The sequence below is a fragment of the Ovis aries genome, chromosome 13 (assembly GCF_016772045.2).
Source record: "Ovis aries strain OAR_USU_Benz2616 breed Rambouillet chromosome 13, ARS-UI_Ramb_v3.0, whole genome shotgun sequence".
In the NCBI taxonomy this organism is placed as follows: Eukaryota; Metazoa; Chordata; class Mammalia; order Artiodactyla; family Bovidae; genus Ovis; species Ovis aries.
The window spans coordinates 44,102,134-44,121,571 of NC_056066.1; the positions used below are offsets into that span (position 1 = coordinate 44,102,134).

At 43.1% G+C, this 19,438-nt stretch overlaps 1 long non-coding RNA gene across 3 annotated transcripts in view; it reads right to left on the bottom strand.

Moving 5' to 3' along the window:
- LOC106991526 (uncharacterized) overlaps positions 1-19,438 on the bottom strand; it is a 156,105-nt gene that overhangs the window by 96,137 nt on the left and 40,530 nt on the right. The window lies entirely within an intron of this gene.

Genomic DNA, 19,438 nt, shown 5'->3' on the forward strand with positions numbered 1-19,438 from the left:
CAGAAGTCTGGAATTTTCAATTTGATTGAAATGTTCTCAAATGGCATCTCAAGTGGCTCTTAAAGTCGCATATCCCCACCTAACTTCCCCTCAGCCAGGTCTCAGACATTCCCACAGCATCTGACACAGCAGAGAGGCAGCCTGAAGACCCCAAGGCGGGGAGTGGGGAGGGTCAGCGTCTAAACCTGTGCAGTGACACCCTTTCTGGAAACGTTCACAACACGCACCCCTGTGAGCTCACATGGGGCCGGAAGCCTCTTCAGCTTCGTGGAAAGTCCACCTGGGCACAGGTCACCTCTCACGAAACACAGGAAAATTTAAATTACAACAATGGATTCTGCTGCCTGGAGATGAAAAAGGCTAGAGAAACACCACCAGGCTCTCCATTAAAATTCTAGACCCTCACAACACCTTTTAAAACCTATGGCTAATCCAGCAAACTGCCATGCAGTCATCAGAATAGGATTTTGCATAGCGTCTCAGCAGTTCTGCAAGTGTCTTGCCTCCAACACTTTCCAAAGGTGCATTACTGATGGTTTAAAGCAAATACACATATTTCAATGGTTCCCTGATTCACCCAGTTGTTCATCCTTTGTGCCTTCCTCTGGGTCAGGCACTAGATTCCAGCAGATGGAAGCAAAGCAGGACAGGCTCCTTGAGGGGTCAGGCTCCAGCCAGGCTGACAGGGAGGGCCACATGGACACCACTCAGAGTAAGTGCCTGGAGAACCAAGTGCAGCAAAGTCACGTGGACCTGAGGCCTGGAGGGGGCAGACGGGGTGGGGCTGCTGACAGCCCTGGGCCAGCTCGTCAAGAGGTCAAAAGTAAGATATCTGAGCCAGTGCTAGCAAAGTAAGACAAACGTCATTGAAGAATGCCATGCGTGGGGAAGAAGCAGACAATAAATGGGAACCCTAGAGGAGGACTGATGGCATTCAGTTAGCATTCATTAAAATACATGTGTATTGGGTAACTTGCCCCAGGTCACTTTTTTGATTCGTTGAGTCCACTCTGGAGCCAGATACATTTAATCTGTGAGAGTCATTGCAGTTCACTGTCAGCTTGGCCACTAGGCTACCCTTCTGCCTGGGGGATGGGTGAGCAAAGCTATTCACTGTCTCTTACTTCAGTTAGGCCCAAAAGTAGGGAAAACAGCAGAGAGAAAGATAGCGAATGAATGACATGGAGATAAGAAGTGAGATAAAACACACAATGAAGAAATGGGTCACAGTGCAGATGGAGGGTTAGTGCTGAGAGGATTAAACAACAACTGACAAGCTGCCCCTAGCTACCATCCCAGGCCATTTCATAGTGGCTCAGACGGTAAAGCGTCTGCCTACAATGTGGGAGACCCGGGTTCAAGCCCTGGGTTGGGAAGATTCTTTGGAGAAGGAAATGGTAACCCACTTCAGTACTCTTGTCTGGAAAATCCCATGGACGGAGGAGCCTGGTAGGCTACCGTCTATACGGTTGCAAAGAGTCGGACACGACTGAGCGACTTCACTTTCATCTTTAGAAGCCGGTGGCAGCGGCCAGTTCTGTCACTTATATTTCCCTTATTTTTTGTCCTATCTGACAACTCTGAGAATAATTTCACTGGTGAACAAGAGTCAACAGACCATGTTTTGTTTTAACAAAGATACTGTTTTTGTCTAATTCTCTGCCATTGTAATCAGTCACCACTAGGAACATCTTCACATTTAGTCTAGATCTGAATATGTATAATCGACATAAAGCTCGGCCTTTCCTATGACTTCAAATCATTTTATGGTCATTCCTTATGCAATCTGAACTTTTAGGGATGATAAGCTTGTGGCTCAGCTGGTAAAGAATCCACTAACAATTTGGGAGACCTACATTTGATCCCTGGGTTGCAAAGATCCCCTGGAGAAGGGAAAGGCTACCCACTCCATTATTCTGGCCTGGAGAATTCCATGGACTATATCCATGGGGTCACAAAGAGTCGGACACGACTGAGTGACTTTCACTTTCACGTCAACCCTGAAAGCCAGTGGGTGGAGGCTGGAAACTGGGCTCTCAGACCCTTTAAAGGAGACAGTCAGACAAAGTAAGGGTTTGATCCCTGAGGTGGAAATACTTTCAGATGATGAGAGCTCAATTAGAAGAGACTGAATGAATCCCAACATTTTCAGGGCAAGAAAGGACCCTCACAAGAGCATTATTTCTCTTAGAAAAATTGAGACAGAAGCCAAAAAGAGAGTTCAGATGGATGGTCTGTTCTCTTCTGTAGGATATTTGGTGAGTATGGATTCAGTTTTCAGAAAGATATGTGTAAGCACTGATGAAGCTACCCCATGTCTGTGATTCTGTTCAAAACCATTGTCCCGAAATGAATCAGGTCACACATGGGGAGGAGGGGAGCGCACAAATCAATTTTCTCCTTCAATGCAAATGACTTTTGCAAATTTTTTTTTAATATTTGAAACTCATTCATGTATGTATATATTCTATTCTAGAAAAATCCTTTTAAAAACTTTGAGAAACAAGACTTCCCTGGTGGTTCAGTGGTTAAGACTTTGCCTTCCACTGCAGGGGATGTGGGTTCAATCCCTGGTTTGGGAGCTTGGATTCCATATGTCTTGTGGCCAAAAAACTGAAACATAAAACAAACAATATTGTAACAAATTCAATGAAAATTTAGAAAATGGTCTACATTAAAAAAATTTAAACCTCTTTAAAAAAGAAAAAAAAATTTTTTTTTTGCAAGATGGGAGAAGGGGTGCTGTAAATTGGAAGGTTGGAGCCCTGGACTGCCTCTGGGCCACACCACTGACCAAACTTATGGTCTCAGGTAAGCTCTTAGCCCCCGTGAGTCTCCCGTCTATAAAAGGAAGATGATACAATATCCCTTTTAGAGCTGGCCTGAGATTCGAGACAGTTCATACACATGAAAAGTGCAGAAAAGTCCTGTGTTAAGTGTCACCTGCTAGACCTTGACAGAATGACATCTGTGAACACAAGCCTCTGTCAGGTGAGAAGCAATACCACCTTGCTGCTGGAAAGACGGAGAGCAAGCCCACGTGATAGTAATGGGGTAAGGGAAGTGAATGTAATCTTACACTATCATAATATGCTGCTAATGATTCACCATTAGCAGTCTGGATTATTACCAAAACCCCCGAAGTTAAGATGTCAGGAATAAAATGCTATGTGGAATAGAGAGTGTAAATCCAAATGCCTACACGGTCCAAAAAAGTCACATAGAGAGAAATGGAGGCTGAGAGTAAGAAAAACAGACACAGAAGTACAATAATGATGGGCAGAAAGCACTTGGCCTCAGTGGACGTCAACTGTAGGGAATGCTGGAGACTGTGGAAAAATGAGGAGAGCGGTTCCTCTAGAAAAAGGCAGTGATACTTATCTCTGGCCAGTTGTGGTATCAGAAAAAAGTGGCTCTTACCTGGCTAGGCTTCCATCATCTCCAGCAGAAGATGGGAATCTAGGTGTGTAAAGAAAATCTTCCCATTTTTTAAATGTTTGCTCATATTCTTCCCACTAAAAGCACCATGTAGGTCAAACTGGGACCCAGAAAACAGGTAACTTTGGGTTTCCTTACCTATTTCACCCTTTGAAAGGAAAAGACAAGAGGCAGAGAGAGGAGGCCTTGGACGTTGGGTATGTCCTTGTTGATGTCAAGTTTCACTACAACTCACTATTTGGCTAATGTGGAATGTGGATGTTATCAAAGACGGCAGTCACAAGAAAAATGAAAGCTGAGTCATGGTCAGGTCATTGGTGGGAAATGACCGCTGAGATCATCCATCCTCAAGTGAAACTGACCTATTTTATTTTTTTTCCCTCCTGCCAAACATTCCTGAGGTCAGCGTAGGTGCCTGAAGATGAAACCAAAAGAGCCCCCTCTGGCCAGAGAGCCCTTGATAACAGGAGAGGTGGGGCTGGCAAATGCCCCAGGGGGGACCAGGTGGTGGGAAGGTGAAGCTCACCCCAGCCAGACCAGCTGAGCCCAGGAAAGGGTGCCTGGTGCTTCAGAACAGACGTCCCCGGAGAAACTTGAGGCCAAACGAGCTTGACTCATTGACGAAGTTTTGACAGCAACATTTTTATGGTATCTTAGATAACTCACAAAAAGGATAGTGTGTACAAAAATAAACACCACCATGTTAGAGAGAGGGGAAAAAAAAAAAAAAAAACCCAGAAACAAAGACACCCTTTGATCCTGGAAAGAGATCCTTATTAGCCTGTTTGATGAGAATCTGTATTCCTCACACTAGGAGCAACCAAACAAGCCAGAAATCCAGAGCTGAATAAAGTTACAGAAAATTGAATGTATCAACCTGTTTTATTTTAAAATTGAACATACGACTGGGATCGTGTGCTATGTGTGCGCTAAGGGTGGGAGAGGTGGTTCAATAATCAGAGCTGTTATTTCCAACTTTGCATTAGTTGCAGACTTTTGGGGGGTGTTTTTGGTATCATGCTTAAAAAAATCCATTTTGATTGAATCAAAATAATCGAGTCAGTTGAGATTACTAGTCAGCTGGTAATTTTCTTCTTACCCAGTTTTAATGAGATCAGCTATGAATGAAGAAGTACAATAGAAATTTGGATATTTACTTCTGATATCAAAAGAAACTCAGTATTTCAGATTCCAAATATAGATTGACAATTGCAAGGATTGATGGAAACATATAATTAAGGGAAATTTATGTCTATCTGTACTTTTTCTGGGCTCCCCTGGTGATTCAGCAGTAAAGAATCCATCTGCCAATGCAGGAGACTTGAGTTCAATCCCTGGGTCAGGAAGATTCCCTAGAGAAAGTGAAGTCACTCAGTCGTGTCCGACTCTTTACGACCCCATGGACTGTAGCCTGCCAGACTCCTCTGTCCATGAGATTTTCCAGGCAAGAATACTGGAGTAGGTACCATTTCCTTCTCCAGGGGATCTTCCAGACTCAAGGATCGAACCCGTGTCTCCCACACTGCAGGCATACTCTTTACCACCAGGGAAGCCCAAGAGAAGGAAATGGCAACTCACTCCTGTATTCTTGCCTAAAAAATTCCATGGACAGAGGAGTCTGGCGGGCTACCATCCATGGGATCACAAAAAACTCTGACATGACTTAGTGACTAAACAGCAACAATATTTTTCCACCCACATTTTCCTAGACTCCATCCCTTGGTCCATCCATAAAATTGCTGATGGCCATGCAGCTCAGTTTGTCAACATCCTGGTGCACACTAAGCAGATTTCAGTACCTTTGGTCCCGAATCAGGGTAACCATGCCAGGAGATAAGCACCCTGGAAAATGGCTCCCTATCTTGGAGCTCCAATTCATTCCTTATTTAATTCACACTTATTTACAGAGGTCAATGTGCCAGGTGCAAGGATAGGCACACAGACCAAAGCTTGCCAGTCATGACCTTGCCCATAGGGACCCTTTCCCCCACCCCAACCCCAGCCCAGCCCTCTGACAGTGTGTAAAAACAAAAGTGAAATCACTAAGTCTGTCCAACTCTTTGCGACCCCATGGACTTTAGCCCACCAGACTCCTCCATCCATGGAATTTTCTAGACACAAGTACTGGAGTGGGTTGCCATTTCCTTCTCCAGGGGATCTCCCTAACCCAGGGATCAAGCCCAGGTCTCCCGCATTGCAGGTAGATGCTTTACTGTCTGAGCCACCAGGGAATCCCATGTAAGTAGTCTGTAAATAGCTGCTTAATTCACTGGAGAACTGGCCCTGAGGTCAAGAATGATGATTTTCATCTCCATAGTGACCACTGACCATGAATATTTGAGGTATAAATGAATCCGTAGTGTCAGGAGTGGAAGGGAGGCTGGCAGGGAAGTCTGGGGACACACATCTGTGTCTGGGGCCACCTCGGGCTCTGAGGTTCATCCCTCTCAACGCTGAACTGCCGTGGTCCTCACTGACCCCAGACACTGGCATGCGAGACTCAGTGTTGCCAGGGAATTCTCCTTGGAGAGAGGGGTAGATTTCTTCTAATCTACTACTTTTCCCACCTGCCTTGAATTCACAGGAGCCTCAGGAAATGTCCAGAAATTTGAGATGATGCGTAGAATTACATGAGAAACCCAGCAAATCCCTTTGAGCATGTGATAATTGTCTGGTAAGAAGGGCTACTCAGCCTGCAACAGAAGGTGTTTTGGTAAATCAACCATTCTCCAATAGAAAATTTAAAAGTTTTGACTAATCAAAAAAAAAAAAAAAGTGTTTCACAGTCTGTCTGGCTGAACCAGGACAGGACAGGACACCCCCAGCATGAGGTAAGGCTTCATGGAATTTACTGATAAGCAGAGTGGGGCCTGTCCCTCCCACCCCTGCAGGGATCTTTGTTCATTAACTGGTAGAAAACAAGTCCTTTTATTCCCCTAGTCATGTGGCTCCAGGAGGAACTTTCATCATCTCTTCTTACTCCTCATTTGCTGCTGGAGTTCATCATTAGCAGGAGCTAGCCCTGCTTGCAGTTTTAATCACTCTGTCTGTCTTGGGTTTCAAGCTCTGCACAGTTCACCCGTGGCTTGGAGTTCCCTGTGACGTCAGTAATAACTGACTTGTTGATCGGTGCTCCCAGACGCTGATCTGAAAGCAGGGGTTTGAAAGAAAGGACTTCAGAAATCATTACCCTCCTTCGAGCACAATTAGTGATAGGAAAACCCACAGCGAGAGCTAGAGAGACGAGGGAAAGTCCTTGTGAATCCTAGGGAGGGGAGAAATCCCTAGGAAGGTCAGAAAATGCCTCCTTGAAGGCCAGATCAGTATCTCTGCCTGTCATCAGGGTTCCTCTTTAGCTGACATGAACTTCGGTTTGGTTAAAACCTCCATAGCAAGTTAGTTAGGATAATAGAGTCCAGTTCTTTTCACCTTAACCAAAACATTACCTCATTTGCAAAGAACTCCCATTAACCATTTAGACCCTGAGGTCAAATCCTTTTTCTAGGTCTCTGGAAGTTTCTTGCTTTCACAGCAGTTCAGAACATGACCCCCTGTCTCCAGAGAGGCAGCTGAAAGGGTCACCTACCTGATCAGTAAGAGAAAGGAATATGAGCTCCTGAAAACTTCTGCAAAGTGAGAGGAGCTAGCATTTTAGAAAAATACCAACACTGAATTATGCGAGATAAATATGAAAGAAAACATTCAGCAAGTATTTCAAGAAAAAAAGAGAATGCCTAAAAAGACTGACTCATTTGAAAAGACCCTGATGCTGGGAAAGATTGAAGGCAGGAGGAGAAGGGGACAACAGAGGATGAGACGGTTGGACGGCATCACCGACTCAATGGATGCGAATTTGAGTAAACTCCAGGAGTTCACGATGGACAGGGAGGCCTGGCGTGCTGCAGTCCATGGGGTCACAGAGAGTCAGACACAACTGAGTGACTGAACTGAAACTGGAGAAGACTTTTCCTCAGAGTTGATGTTTAAAAGAAGGAAAACAGTTAAGCAACCATCTCTAACACAAGCTACCAAGAGGACCATTACTTGGGGGGGGGGGGTGGACAGGGCATCCAGGTGACCCAGAAGCACAGTCTCACACCAGGTCACCATCTCTTCTCTCCTGCAACAAAGCTGAGCTCACACTTCCTCTTCACCAAGGAAGCTTCATGCTAAACAAGTCCAGTTCCGTGTCAGCCTGGGTGGGGAAGAAAGGCTCTGCTCTTAGGGGGCGGGGTGGGGGGTGACCATCCCAAACAGGGGATTACGGCCCCAGAAGGAGTCAGGCCTGAAGGAAACACAGGACATGAGTGCCTGAGGGCCCTGACTCGGGCAGCGTGGACAAGATGAGACCCTGGACAGGAGGCAGAGAGCAAGGGACCACCGGTGTCAACGTTCACACTCCAAGACAGGATAGAGGCAAGTGAGGATGGAAACAGTCAGGAGTAAGGACTGACCCTGAGCTGCACTTGACCCCAGTGCAAGTCCTCAGAGATCTTCTGGAGAATGAAACGCACCACTGCTGAGGGCAGCAGGGCCCAGCCTGGGAGCAAGAGTGTCCTTCAGAGTCACAAGGCCAGCATGCGATGAGTCTGCGTGGGTGGGAGGAAGTATTTCCTGACCCTTAAAAACCGAAAGCAGTTGTATAATATAGAAATAAAAGACTCTGTATGATCCAGAACATTCAACTGCAAATACTCTTTAATAAAGATGACTTGGTACTTTGGGTCACGTGAAAGAGAGCTAGAGGGTAAGAAATCCTTCTTTTTAAGACTTTTGTGGTCCTCCATTTAAAATTACCATGTTTCTAAGTCCAGGGCACTCAAGGTTTTTAGTGTGAAAACCTAGCTCACATGTGACCTGCTGTGAGTGGTGAAGACTATAACCGCCGAGAACTGGGGTTTCCTTGTGATTTCTTTTTTTCACTCACTCACTCACTCACTCCTGTAACTTCGTCGATCTGTATCTACACATCTTTAAGCATCATTCCTCAGGCTCTCCCCTCAATGTCACTCTGTGCTTTCCTACACAGAGATTTCCCTTTGCCGTCTTTGAACAGCTTTCCCGGGACTTCAGCCTCCTCTCCTTCCTCTTTGGCTTCTCCTGCATCTTATCCTTTAGGTCAGAACCAGTGTTAATCTCAGAGGCAGAGACTACACTGCACCAGATGTGTGTTCCTGTTACTCGCTTATCTGTCTCCTCCCTAGAGCTGGGCAGCTTACCTTTGTCCTGGTCATAAACCCTCAGTCACTCCCATCACCCGTGCCATGTGATCCCATAGCTTCTGCTCCAAGCAGCCTTGGAAACGACTTTATCAATGGTCAGAAACAGCACCCCAACCCCTCCCAGTGTGTACTGTCCAGGCCAGCCACACCTTGTTTAGGGCACTTCCTTTACTGTGCTTTGTAGACCCAAGTATTTTGCAAACTGGAGGTATGCAGCAACCCTGTGTGGAGCAAGTCCATTGCTGCCATTTTTTCCAACAGTGGTTGCTTACTTCCTGTCTCTGGGTCACATTTTGGTAATGCGTGCACTATTTGCCATATTTTTCCATAATTCTTATATTTGCTATGGTGATTTGTGATCGATGACCTTTGATGTTACTATTGCAATTGCTTTGGCATCTTTAGCAAGAGTACTTTTAAGGTATGTACATTGTTTTTTCAGACATAATGCTGCTGCACACTTAATCAATGATAGTATAGTATAACCATGAGTTTTACATGCACTTGGAAACCAGAAAACTTTGTGGCTTGCTTTATTGTGATATTCGCTTTATTTCAGTGGTCTGGCACTGAGCCCAAAATATCTCTGACGTGTGCCTACATCTGGAATTTCCCCGAATTAGAATAGCCTCTGATCTTTATCTGATTTGCATGCCTATTAGAACCACATTTCAAAATTTCAGCAATTTTTATTAAGAAATATCAGCGATTTCTTTGTAAGACAATCCTAAATCAAAGGTCACTTGAGTACACAGCGAGAAGAGAGCCATCCACAAGGCAGGAAGGGGGTCCTCACCAGATCCTGAATCTGCCAGCGCCTTCACCTTGGACTTGCAGCCTCCAGAACTATAAGAAAATAAACTTGTCGTTTAAGCCACCTATTCTGCGGCTATTCTGTTATGACAGCCAGAGCTGATGAAAACAGTTGGTCACATGCTTACTACTGAAGTTATGTTGACAAAGTTAAACCCAGAGTTTAAGAATTATTTCATACCAAAACATCTGGAATTATCTAAAAGTCCTGGTCTTCCCAGCCCTTTCTGCTAGTACCTGACCCATTACTAAGCTCCCTCTAGAATCTGAGATCTTAACCTGACTTAGAAGCTTCAGATCAGCTACATGTTTGCCAAGATTACAGAATCAAAGTGTAAGAAGTTTATAATCAGCTTTAGCCAAATGGGAAGCTACTCATAAAAGCGCATTCTATGACTAATAGTCTCCATGGCAGTTACAGGAAACATTATTCACTTTCTAATTACCACTAGCGCGTCTTGGTCACTGGGCAGAAGGCAGTGCTCTAGTCACCCTGTGTACGTGATCTTGCTCCTTCCCACAGTGGCCTTTGCCATCAGGTACCAAGATCCCTGCTGCCAAGATGACCACATCTTACGAGGCACAGAGAGGTGAGTGAGTCTCTCAAAGTCAAGTAGTTCAGCAAGGGTTGAGCTGGAGTATGAACCCAAGATATCCAACCGTTGAGTCCTGGGGCTTAATCATATTCCTCGGATGCTACTTCTGTCTGTTGTCAGTGAGTTACCCCCAGGTTATTCTGCCACGGCTTTGGGGCATCTTTGGCAAACCTGATAACCATCTTGAAGTGTTCATGTACAGGGAAAATCTTCTGAGCTTCACCTTGCATAAATAAACTGCAGAAAAGCCCCACAAAATCATGGAGACTTTGCTTGTGCATCCCCCTTCACATTTGCACAAAACATAGAAGAACAGCTTCATGGTCTCAGCAAGTGAGAACTATCCATCCGACTGAATGTGTGGCCCTGGTGATTTGGAATGGTGGATTGACTTCACTAAACCAACTATTTGCTAAGTTTCCCTTTTTCTTTGTTCTGTGCAAACACCAGTTCAGTGTTAGTGCTTTATAGCACAACCAGAGATGCAATAGGACAAGATGAATGTTTAATTTTAATTAATATAGCCAATAGAAAAACATGCATGCATTTCTCATGGAAATAAATACATTTGCTTGCACCTGTTTCATAGGCTCAGGTTTTTTGTTTCTTTTTTTTTTTTTTCCTCCACAATTTTTTATTTGGAAAACAGTTTCTTTGTAAATCATGATCATCTATAACAACATTCTATTAACAGAGAATCATGAGAATGGTTATCTGTTTGAATTGAACATTCAAATTATAGTCATTATAGACTTTCAGAGAATATTTGCATTGTTTCCTTCTACTGGACTGTCAGATTTTTCTACAGCATTTGAAACCATCATTTATAAAAGGACATATCTATATGTACATATAACAACACGTGCAGAAGAAGCTGGGGAGAGCTTATGCTACTTGTGTTGTTTGTTAGATACAATGAGATGAGAGTCAAGAGTAATAGAACTATGTAATACTTACTGAACATTGTTATGTGCCATGTGCTACTCTAAGACCGTAACTGTTGTGACCTCACGTGCCCCTCACCATGCGAGGATGACACCATTGTCACCCACATTTTTTACATACTAGTTTATCATTGACAATCAAGGAATTTTCCATGGTAAGCAAGCACTATTGGAAAACTGGCTACCTCATTTTCCAAAGAAAACTGATTTTGTTATAATTCTATTGCTATTTTTGAGGAGGGCAAGTAGACTCGTTGTGATTCACTATGAGGTTGGTGCCAGTGGAGTGAATGTATTTAATACAAATAAAAATGAAAATAATCTTATGTTTGCATGGACTTATTAGAAACTGCTATCCCTTTGGTTCTTGGAAGCTTATACAATCCTCAACAATGAGATCATAAGTAAAGAAAACCCAAGTGACAAAATCCCCTAGAAAGCCCTGGATTCTTTTTTAGACCGTTCAAATACAATTTCCTTTTAAAATATCTCAGAAAAGAGCAAGTTGCCATTCAAAGGTTTCCATGAAAGAAACACTGCTATTAAGATATAACAATTAAAACACCAACAAGTTTCAGAAGTATAAGAGAACAGAAAACCAAGCACAGTTTCGTCTGAGAAAACCTAACTGGATTTGTTATACTGTCTACATAACAAAAGGAAATGAAAACATACTTTCTTAGAGAATTCCAAAACATTCAGTATATTGTATTTTCTGATAATTATGATATACAGCCAGAATCTCTAGTTGTTTGTAGATGAGTCATTGAACTTCTAGTTGGCATATTAAACTATTTCTGATGATCAGTTCAAATTCTATTACACATTTTTCCTAATACAACTGAATCATTTCGATCCTTGGACTCATTGCTGTTCATTCACTAAGGCGTGTCTGACTCTTTTCGAACCCATGGACTGCAGCACACCAAGCTTCCCTGTCCTTCACTATCTCCCAGAGTTTGCTCAAACTCATGTCCATTGAGTCAGTGATGCCATCCTACCGTCTCATCCTCTGTCTCCCCCTTCTCCTCCTGCCCTCAATCATAGGAGAGTCAAATCAGCTGATTTGAATAGATGCCCTTCTGCATCTATCCGGATTTGCCCTGCATCCAAAAGGAAGAGGAGTACCACATTTCGTCTCTGAGACGGACCCAAGAGATTTCAGCCAGCCCAGTCTCTCCATCTCACAAAGAAGTCATGTGCTATGTGTATGCTACGTCACTGCAGTCATGTCAGACTCTTTGTGACTCTACAGACTGTAGCCTGCCAGGCTCCTCTGTCCATGGGATTTTCCAAACAACAATATTGGAGTGGATCACCATGCGTTCCTCCAGGGGATCTTCCTGATCCAAGGATCAAACCCACAAGGAGGCCAAATTCAACGAAACTGGATGGTCTGGATCTTGTATTGGAACAGGAACCCCAAATACATCAAGGTAGTTTGGGCACCCACTCTTACAGGAACTGGCCCCTAATTGGGGTCTTAATAAATCTGAGGAAAACTCTGATTTGGGGACTGTAAAATGTGGTCCCTGGACCAGTGCCTTTGGCCTTACCCAAGAATTTGTCAGCCACACAAAAACACAGTCCCCATGCAGACTTGTGAACCCAAATCCACGTCTCAGCAAGGTCCTGGGTACTTGTTTGTACACGAGAGGCTGAGAAACACTGGAGAAACCACGCTTCAAGGGTGGCGAGGAGGAAAGGACCTCTTCTCAGGGGCTTTCCACATAACAAGGCTGCTGCCTGTGGGGGCATCTTTGGGAGGTCTGAATTCGAACCTCCCCTGGGCCGAAGAGTTAAAGCTGCCTGCTGCAAGAGGGCAGGAGCCAGCCCAGTGAAAGCTGAAGAAGCTTGATCAGGGCAGAATGTCCACAGACACATCTCCTTGCAGCACTACAGGGGAATCGGGCTCTTTCTGACCCCAAACTCCAAATTATCAAAAAAAAAAAAAAGAGGAAATGTCAGTAAATCACAATGACCACCTCTTAGCCTAGTCACCATCTTGCTTGTTTGTATCTCCAACCTCCCAACAATGCTGCACACTGGGTATTATTTTCCTGATTTTATAGATGAGGAAACGGAGGCTCAGAGGAGTTGAAATCACAGGCTTCAAATCCTGCAGCTTGGATGTCGGAGCTGAGTTGGGCTAGCTCGAAGTCTGGCCACCCCCAGCTCTCCACCCAGGGTGCCGTGAGTCTCAAGTTTGACATCAGCTTCTGTCATTATTAGGGGCTTTCCAGAGGGCTCAGATGGTAAAGAATCTGCCTGCAATTCTGGAGACCTGTGTTTGCTTCCTGAGTTGGGAAGATCCCCTGGAGAAGGGAATGGCAACCCACTCCAGTGTTCTTGTCTGGAGAATCCCAAGGACAGAGAAATCTGGGGCGCTACAGTCCATGGGGTCATAGAGAGTTGGACAGGACTGAATCGACTAATACTTCTCTGTCATTATGGATGACACATTTCCACACAAGGGAGCAAACCAACTCAACTTTGCAAATGACTAGATTATACCCCTATCTCAGGGCCCTTCCGGCTAAAATTGAGATGGCTTAATTAGGTCCCATTCGTTTATTTTTGTTTTTAGTTTCATTATTCTAGGAGGAGGGTCAAAAAAGATCTTGCTGCGATTCATGTCAAAGACCTTTCTTCCTCTGTTTTCCTCTTAAGGTTTTATAATATCTGGACTTACATTTAGACGTAGGTACCCTGCCACGTGTAAAACAGACAGCTAGTGGGAAGCGGCTGTTTCAGGGAGCCCAGCTCGGGGCTCTGTGATGACCTGGAGGGGTGGGCTGGGCTGGGAGTGGGAGGGAGGCTCCAGAGGGAGGGGTACAGGCATACTTAGAGCTGATTCCCTTTCTTGTACAGCAGGAACTAACACAATACTGTAAAGCAACTCCACCCCAATTAAAAAAATCTTTTTAGATTGAGATGGGAACTCATTTAAATGTGTTCTTCAAGGAAGACATATTCAAAAGGAGAGTGAAGAGCAGGCTTCTGAAACACCATGCTAAATGAGGCAGAGCTCAGAGCACTAAGATGCAGACGTGCGCAGCCCAGCAGCCTTTTACAAACATCTAACAGGACGTCGGACACGACTGAGCTACTAAACTGAACTGAACAGGACATGGCGGCTACAGGACTGTTAATGCAGCTCCCTTAAGTTGGGTAAACAAGAGCAACCTTCCCCGTTCCTCCACCCTGCAGATGGGCCACCTTCTCCTTCAAGTGCCCTGAGGCCCTCTCTGAGGAGGCAGACAATTCACCCAACTCAAGCAAACTGGATAAGCTGGGAGCTGGGGGTGGCCACAGTTCCATTTCTGAAAGAGTCCAAATGACTTGCTTCTTAGAGAAGAAGTTAAGGGTAATGATGAACCAGTTTAAAAGCAAAGATCCAAAACCTACTAACTTTTCTCTTTGGCTTCAATCAAAGAGAACGGAAGCCATAAATTTCCCTTGAAGTCTGTTTCATAGTTGTTCCTGAGGGGCTGTAAAATAAAAAGGCAAAAATGGGTAGAAATTACTTAAAATGCAAAAATGGCAAAGGGAAATATTGCTGTGGGTGACTTATAAATGACTTTAGAGATTTAGGGAAGCTGAATTATCCAGGCCAACTGAAAAACAGTCACTTTAATCTGAAGATGGGTAAACTCCTGTATATTGTTCACATATTGAAACACTCTCTTATTAAATTATAGTGTTTTATAACTGGTGAATAAAATTGGTATCATGTTTGCTATGCAAAATTCCCACTATTTTTCAAACAGATATGTATTTTAATATGAAATTGAAATTTAATATCAAAAGCACTAAACAATAAAACCAACCCACCTAGCTTCAAATCCTCCTTATATTATTTTTTGAATTTTGTATCTAATAACATTGCACAATAACAGTGAAACAAGATTAACACTGTGATAGTATTTGTTTAGGAAACCAAGAGTGTTGCTATGGAAACAGTCGTTCTGCATAACTATGGAAACAGTGACAGTGTTGTAAATAATGACACTGAAAAGAGAACTATGTAAACTTAACATAAGAATTCTAAAAAGAATAGAGAATGAGGAGGTGGAGGGAGGAGGAATTATATTTCTTTGAAAAAAAAACCATAGTTCTATTTTTGTCTTCTGGTAGGACTTTTAAGCTAAGTTTTCAAAAGCTTCATTTGACCTCCTCGATCTGTTAGTTTCTCTCATATTAACTGACAAAATCTAACTTTATGTTTTTATTTTGTTTTCTGTAACCTATTTATACTTCGTAAGAAAATTCACTAAAAAGTGTCTTTGATTCAATTTCACTTTGATAACATTTTATAGACCAAGTTACTTTTCATAAATATGTTAAAAAGAAAGGAAATCACAGAAAGCATGTTTAATTTATTATATTTGGAGATTCTAAAATCAGAGAAGGCAATGGCACCCCACTCCAGTACTCTTGCCTGGAAAATCCCATGGACGGAGGAGCCTGGTGGGCTACAGTCCATGGGGTCGCTAAGAGTCAGACACGACTGAGCGACTTCACTTTCACTTTTCACTTTCACGCATTGGAGAAGGAAGTTGCAACCCACTCATGTTCTTGCCTGGAGAATCCCAGGGACGGGGGAGCCTGGTGGGCTGCCGTCTCTGGGGTCGCACAGAGTCGGACATGACTTTTTTCTAAACATATGAATGTCTGAAACCATACATGGGAATGCACATTATTCTTGGTTGACTTGCAGCTCATTCCCCGCCTATATTGTGTCCCACTAGAAGGAAATGATTATGTCTTACTCACCTCTGCAGTTCCCCGGATATCAACTAGACAGCCAGGTGACCAGGAAATACCCACACACTGTGGAATGAGTGTGTATGCCATTATAGAAGCAATCGAATATAAAGTAAAACAATATAATGCCCTAAAACAGCAAAAGGCAGGATGATGCCAACTTCCTGGAGTGATTCCATGAGTCTGCCCAGTTACAAAGGTGAGAGGCTGACCTGATCTCACTGAAAAGGTAATGATGGTAACTCAAAGACCACTAAACAAGGGAAGCAACTTCAAGAACGGAAGGAAGCTGAAGCTCAGCCATTAAAAGCAGGTGAAACGTACACAGTCTGTTTTTACCGGGCAAAACCCAAGACTCACGGGGTGTCCTGAGATTTCATTCTCTCATGGGTTTGCCACCACCATGAAAGGTGAGACAGAGACGGACATAGCCATCCCTTTGAATCTGAGAGCTGTGTTTATTCCTAAACTGTTGTTCCCTAAGTCTTATGAGAATTTAAGTTCATGTTCAAGCACTCCTATATATCCTGGCATTTTTTTTTATAACTCTAGAATAATGATTTTTTAAATTTGGAATTCTGTCATTTTTGATCTAAATTACTTCCTTACTCCAAACACAGACACAGTATTAAGTTAGGACTTAAACATTTGGATTTGTGGGGCGAGGGGGGAAGGATGGCATAGCAGTGTTACCCCTACTTTGTTCTTTACAGTTTAAAGAACTGGAAAAAGCAATATAAAAATGCAATTGTTAGTTAAGTGCTGGTATAACCACTTAATAGAGCATTGCATATTCGTTCAATATTTTTCCAGGTTCTTCAAAAACACAGAAAAGGCCTTGGATATATGATAAGTAAAAGAAGTCACATATAATAGTGTATATGTACACAGCATATTGACAACCTCTTCCCAGAAGAGAGGGCTGTACGTATACTTGATTATCTTTTCTGGCCTGCTGTTCTGTATTTTCTAATATTGTATCTTCCAATATTACAATTGGAAATATTATAATATTATTACAATAATATCACAGTAATACAATACTATATTTTCTAATATTCCTTTATGCATATGGGTTACTTATTTTTTAAGGATAAAATAAATATAATCATTTCACAACTTGTACATAAACCATACCATCATGCTATGTGCCTTAAATACACACAATTTTTATCTGTCAGTTACATTTCAATGAAGCTGAAAAAAATGTCACTTTTTCCTGAGACAAATGGTGAGCAGTAGCACAGCATGCACCATGAGAAATGGTGTCTGTCCTTCATTTGTATCGAACCTGTATTTCTACTGAGCTGCAGACAAGTTTTGAGAGGCTGAGTGTGTATTACCAAAATGGGGACCTACGTATTGGGGAAAAACAATAATAATTTATTGTTGGCCTTCTAGACAGGACAAGCTGTCTCAGACAGACAGCTGTACATTGGCTTTTATTAATTTGAAGAGCTCTACAAGCAAAGTAAGCAGATTGTTCTTTTATCAGTTCTCTATCCAATTACTCCAAGGCTCATTTTTAAATGTGACACCAACCTTTCCTTTTGTACTTTAATTACTGCAATCACATCACAGAATTGCTCACTTTTAATTTTTAATTCAATGAATGATATCCTTAATAAGCACACATGGCCTAGATAAACCTCCTCTGTTCTGATTGGTGCAGGGAGAGATGTGTAAGAAAGCATTGGGAGGTGGTTAATGTCAACACAGGGCTCAATAGCTTACAGCAAACCAAGGGTTGAAAGAAGGGTGAGTTACTTGCAGTGCATTTCCCAAGTATAGAATATCCAAGAAGAAATCTTGCCAGGCAGTAGGGATGAATAATTATTTTTAGTAGCGCATTGCAGTTTTGAAGTTTCAGAATGAGTCAAATTTCCATTGTGGTTTTAAGCAATGGCCTCTGTCTCACTGTCTCTAATATTTAAACTTATATTTCAGGAATTTCCTCAGAAGAAAGTAAAATTATGATGGGGTTTTATTCTGCACCATAAAAGTAGAGTTTTCATGAGCTGTTGAAAAGAAGGTACAGTTATGATATGTCATAGCAAATATGAGCACACAGTTATGCCTACTAATAGAAAATAAGAGAAAAAACTCACAAAACAGGCCAAAGCTATATTTAAAGACAACTCAACTCAATGATTAAATAAAGTTTCTTTTCACTTTCACTAGTGATTGAACATTGATAATGAAGTTGAGTTTCATAAGCTCTACAAATGGCAAGAAATGTTTCCATCTTTAAGTATAAAATCCAATTTTTCTTTAATGATTTTAAATGATAAAGTCATTCCTAGGCAATAAGGACCTTGCCATAGGCATGTCCTATGTGTTGACTTTTAACAGCAATTATAGATTTCTATGGAAGTAGCAAAATTACATTTTGCAGTTTTGCTTTTCTGTTGTTGCTTGAAATGGTACGTAAAGAAACACACACCCTCCTGAAAATTTTGAGCCTGGTGATTACCTTCTCCTCCCTGACACCACTTGAGACTCTCACTTACCAGGGGGTCATTTCCACCAGGCTGTGTCTCCTGGGATAGCCAGTGAGAACACAGGACATTATTAGTCAGAAAAGAGATGGGGTCTTGGCTTTTGGTCTTTCTTTTCTTAAGATTTTTTTTTTTTTTAGATGCAGACCATTTTTAAAGTTTTTATTGAATTTGCTTCTGTTTTGGTTTTTTGGCCACAAGGCATGTGGAATCTTAGCTTCCTAGCCAGGCATGGATCCCATACCTCCTGCATTGAAAGGTGAAGTCTTAACCATTGGATCACCAGGGAAGTCCCTTGACTTTTGTTCCCAGCGTCCATCCCCCCGGCTACCGGCTCTGGGTTCTTCCTCTAGATTCATTGGCACCCTTCCTCTTTCTTTCACTCTAAGCAGTGGGACTTTTTGGAGGTTTCAGTCTCTGTTTCTCTCAGTCCTCTGATTTCTGATAGCATTTAGAGTTTGAATGACTCTAGGGCCTTCCCCCGAGGATGTGCCTGTGGTTGCTCAGTGTTTCAGGGGGATCACTCACTAAGTTCACTGTAAGCGCCTGATGGGTGTGGATTACGTCAGACATGGTTTTGACTCTCTGGGTGTCCAGCGTGTTTGTCTGCTGGGGCTACCATAATAAAGAAGCACACGTCGCGCGGCATCAGCAACTGACATCTAGTGTCTCATGGCTCTGGAGCAGCCCCGGATCTGGGTGTCAGGAGGTGATTCTTTCTGAAGGTTGCACAGGAGAGTCTATTCCAGGTCTCCCTCCTGGTGCAGGTGCTGTCGTGGCAACCTCTGCCATCCCTCGGCCTGTAGACGCATCCTCCTGTGCTGTCCCATGGCCTTCTCCCCCTGTGTACGTCCTTGTCCTAATTTCCTCTTTTTAGAAAGACACTGGTCTTGTTGGATTAGGACCCTCCCCACGACCTCATTAACTTAACCTCCCCCTGCCAACCCCATGAGACCCTATCTCCAAATCAGGTCACATTCTTAGATAGTGGGGTTAGGACTTAACACAGGAATTTGACACAGTTCAACCCATAAACGGAGGAGCCTGATGGGCTACTGTCCATGGAGTCACCAAAAGTCAGACAAGACTGAGCTGCTAAGCACAGCCCAGCCCATCACATCTAAGTGAAGCCTACAAATGACTGAGCTCACACTCGCAGA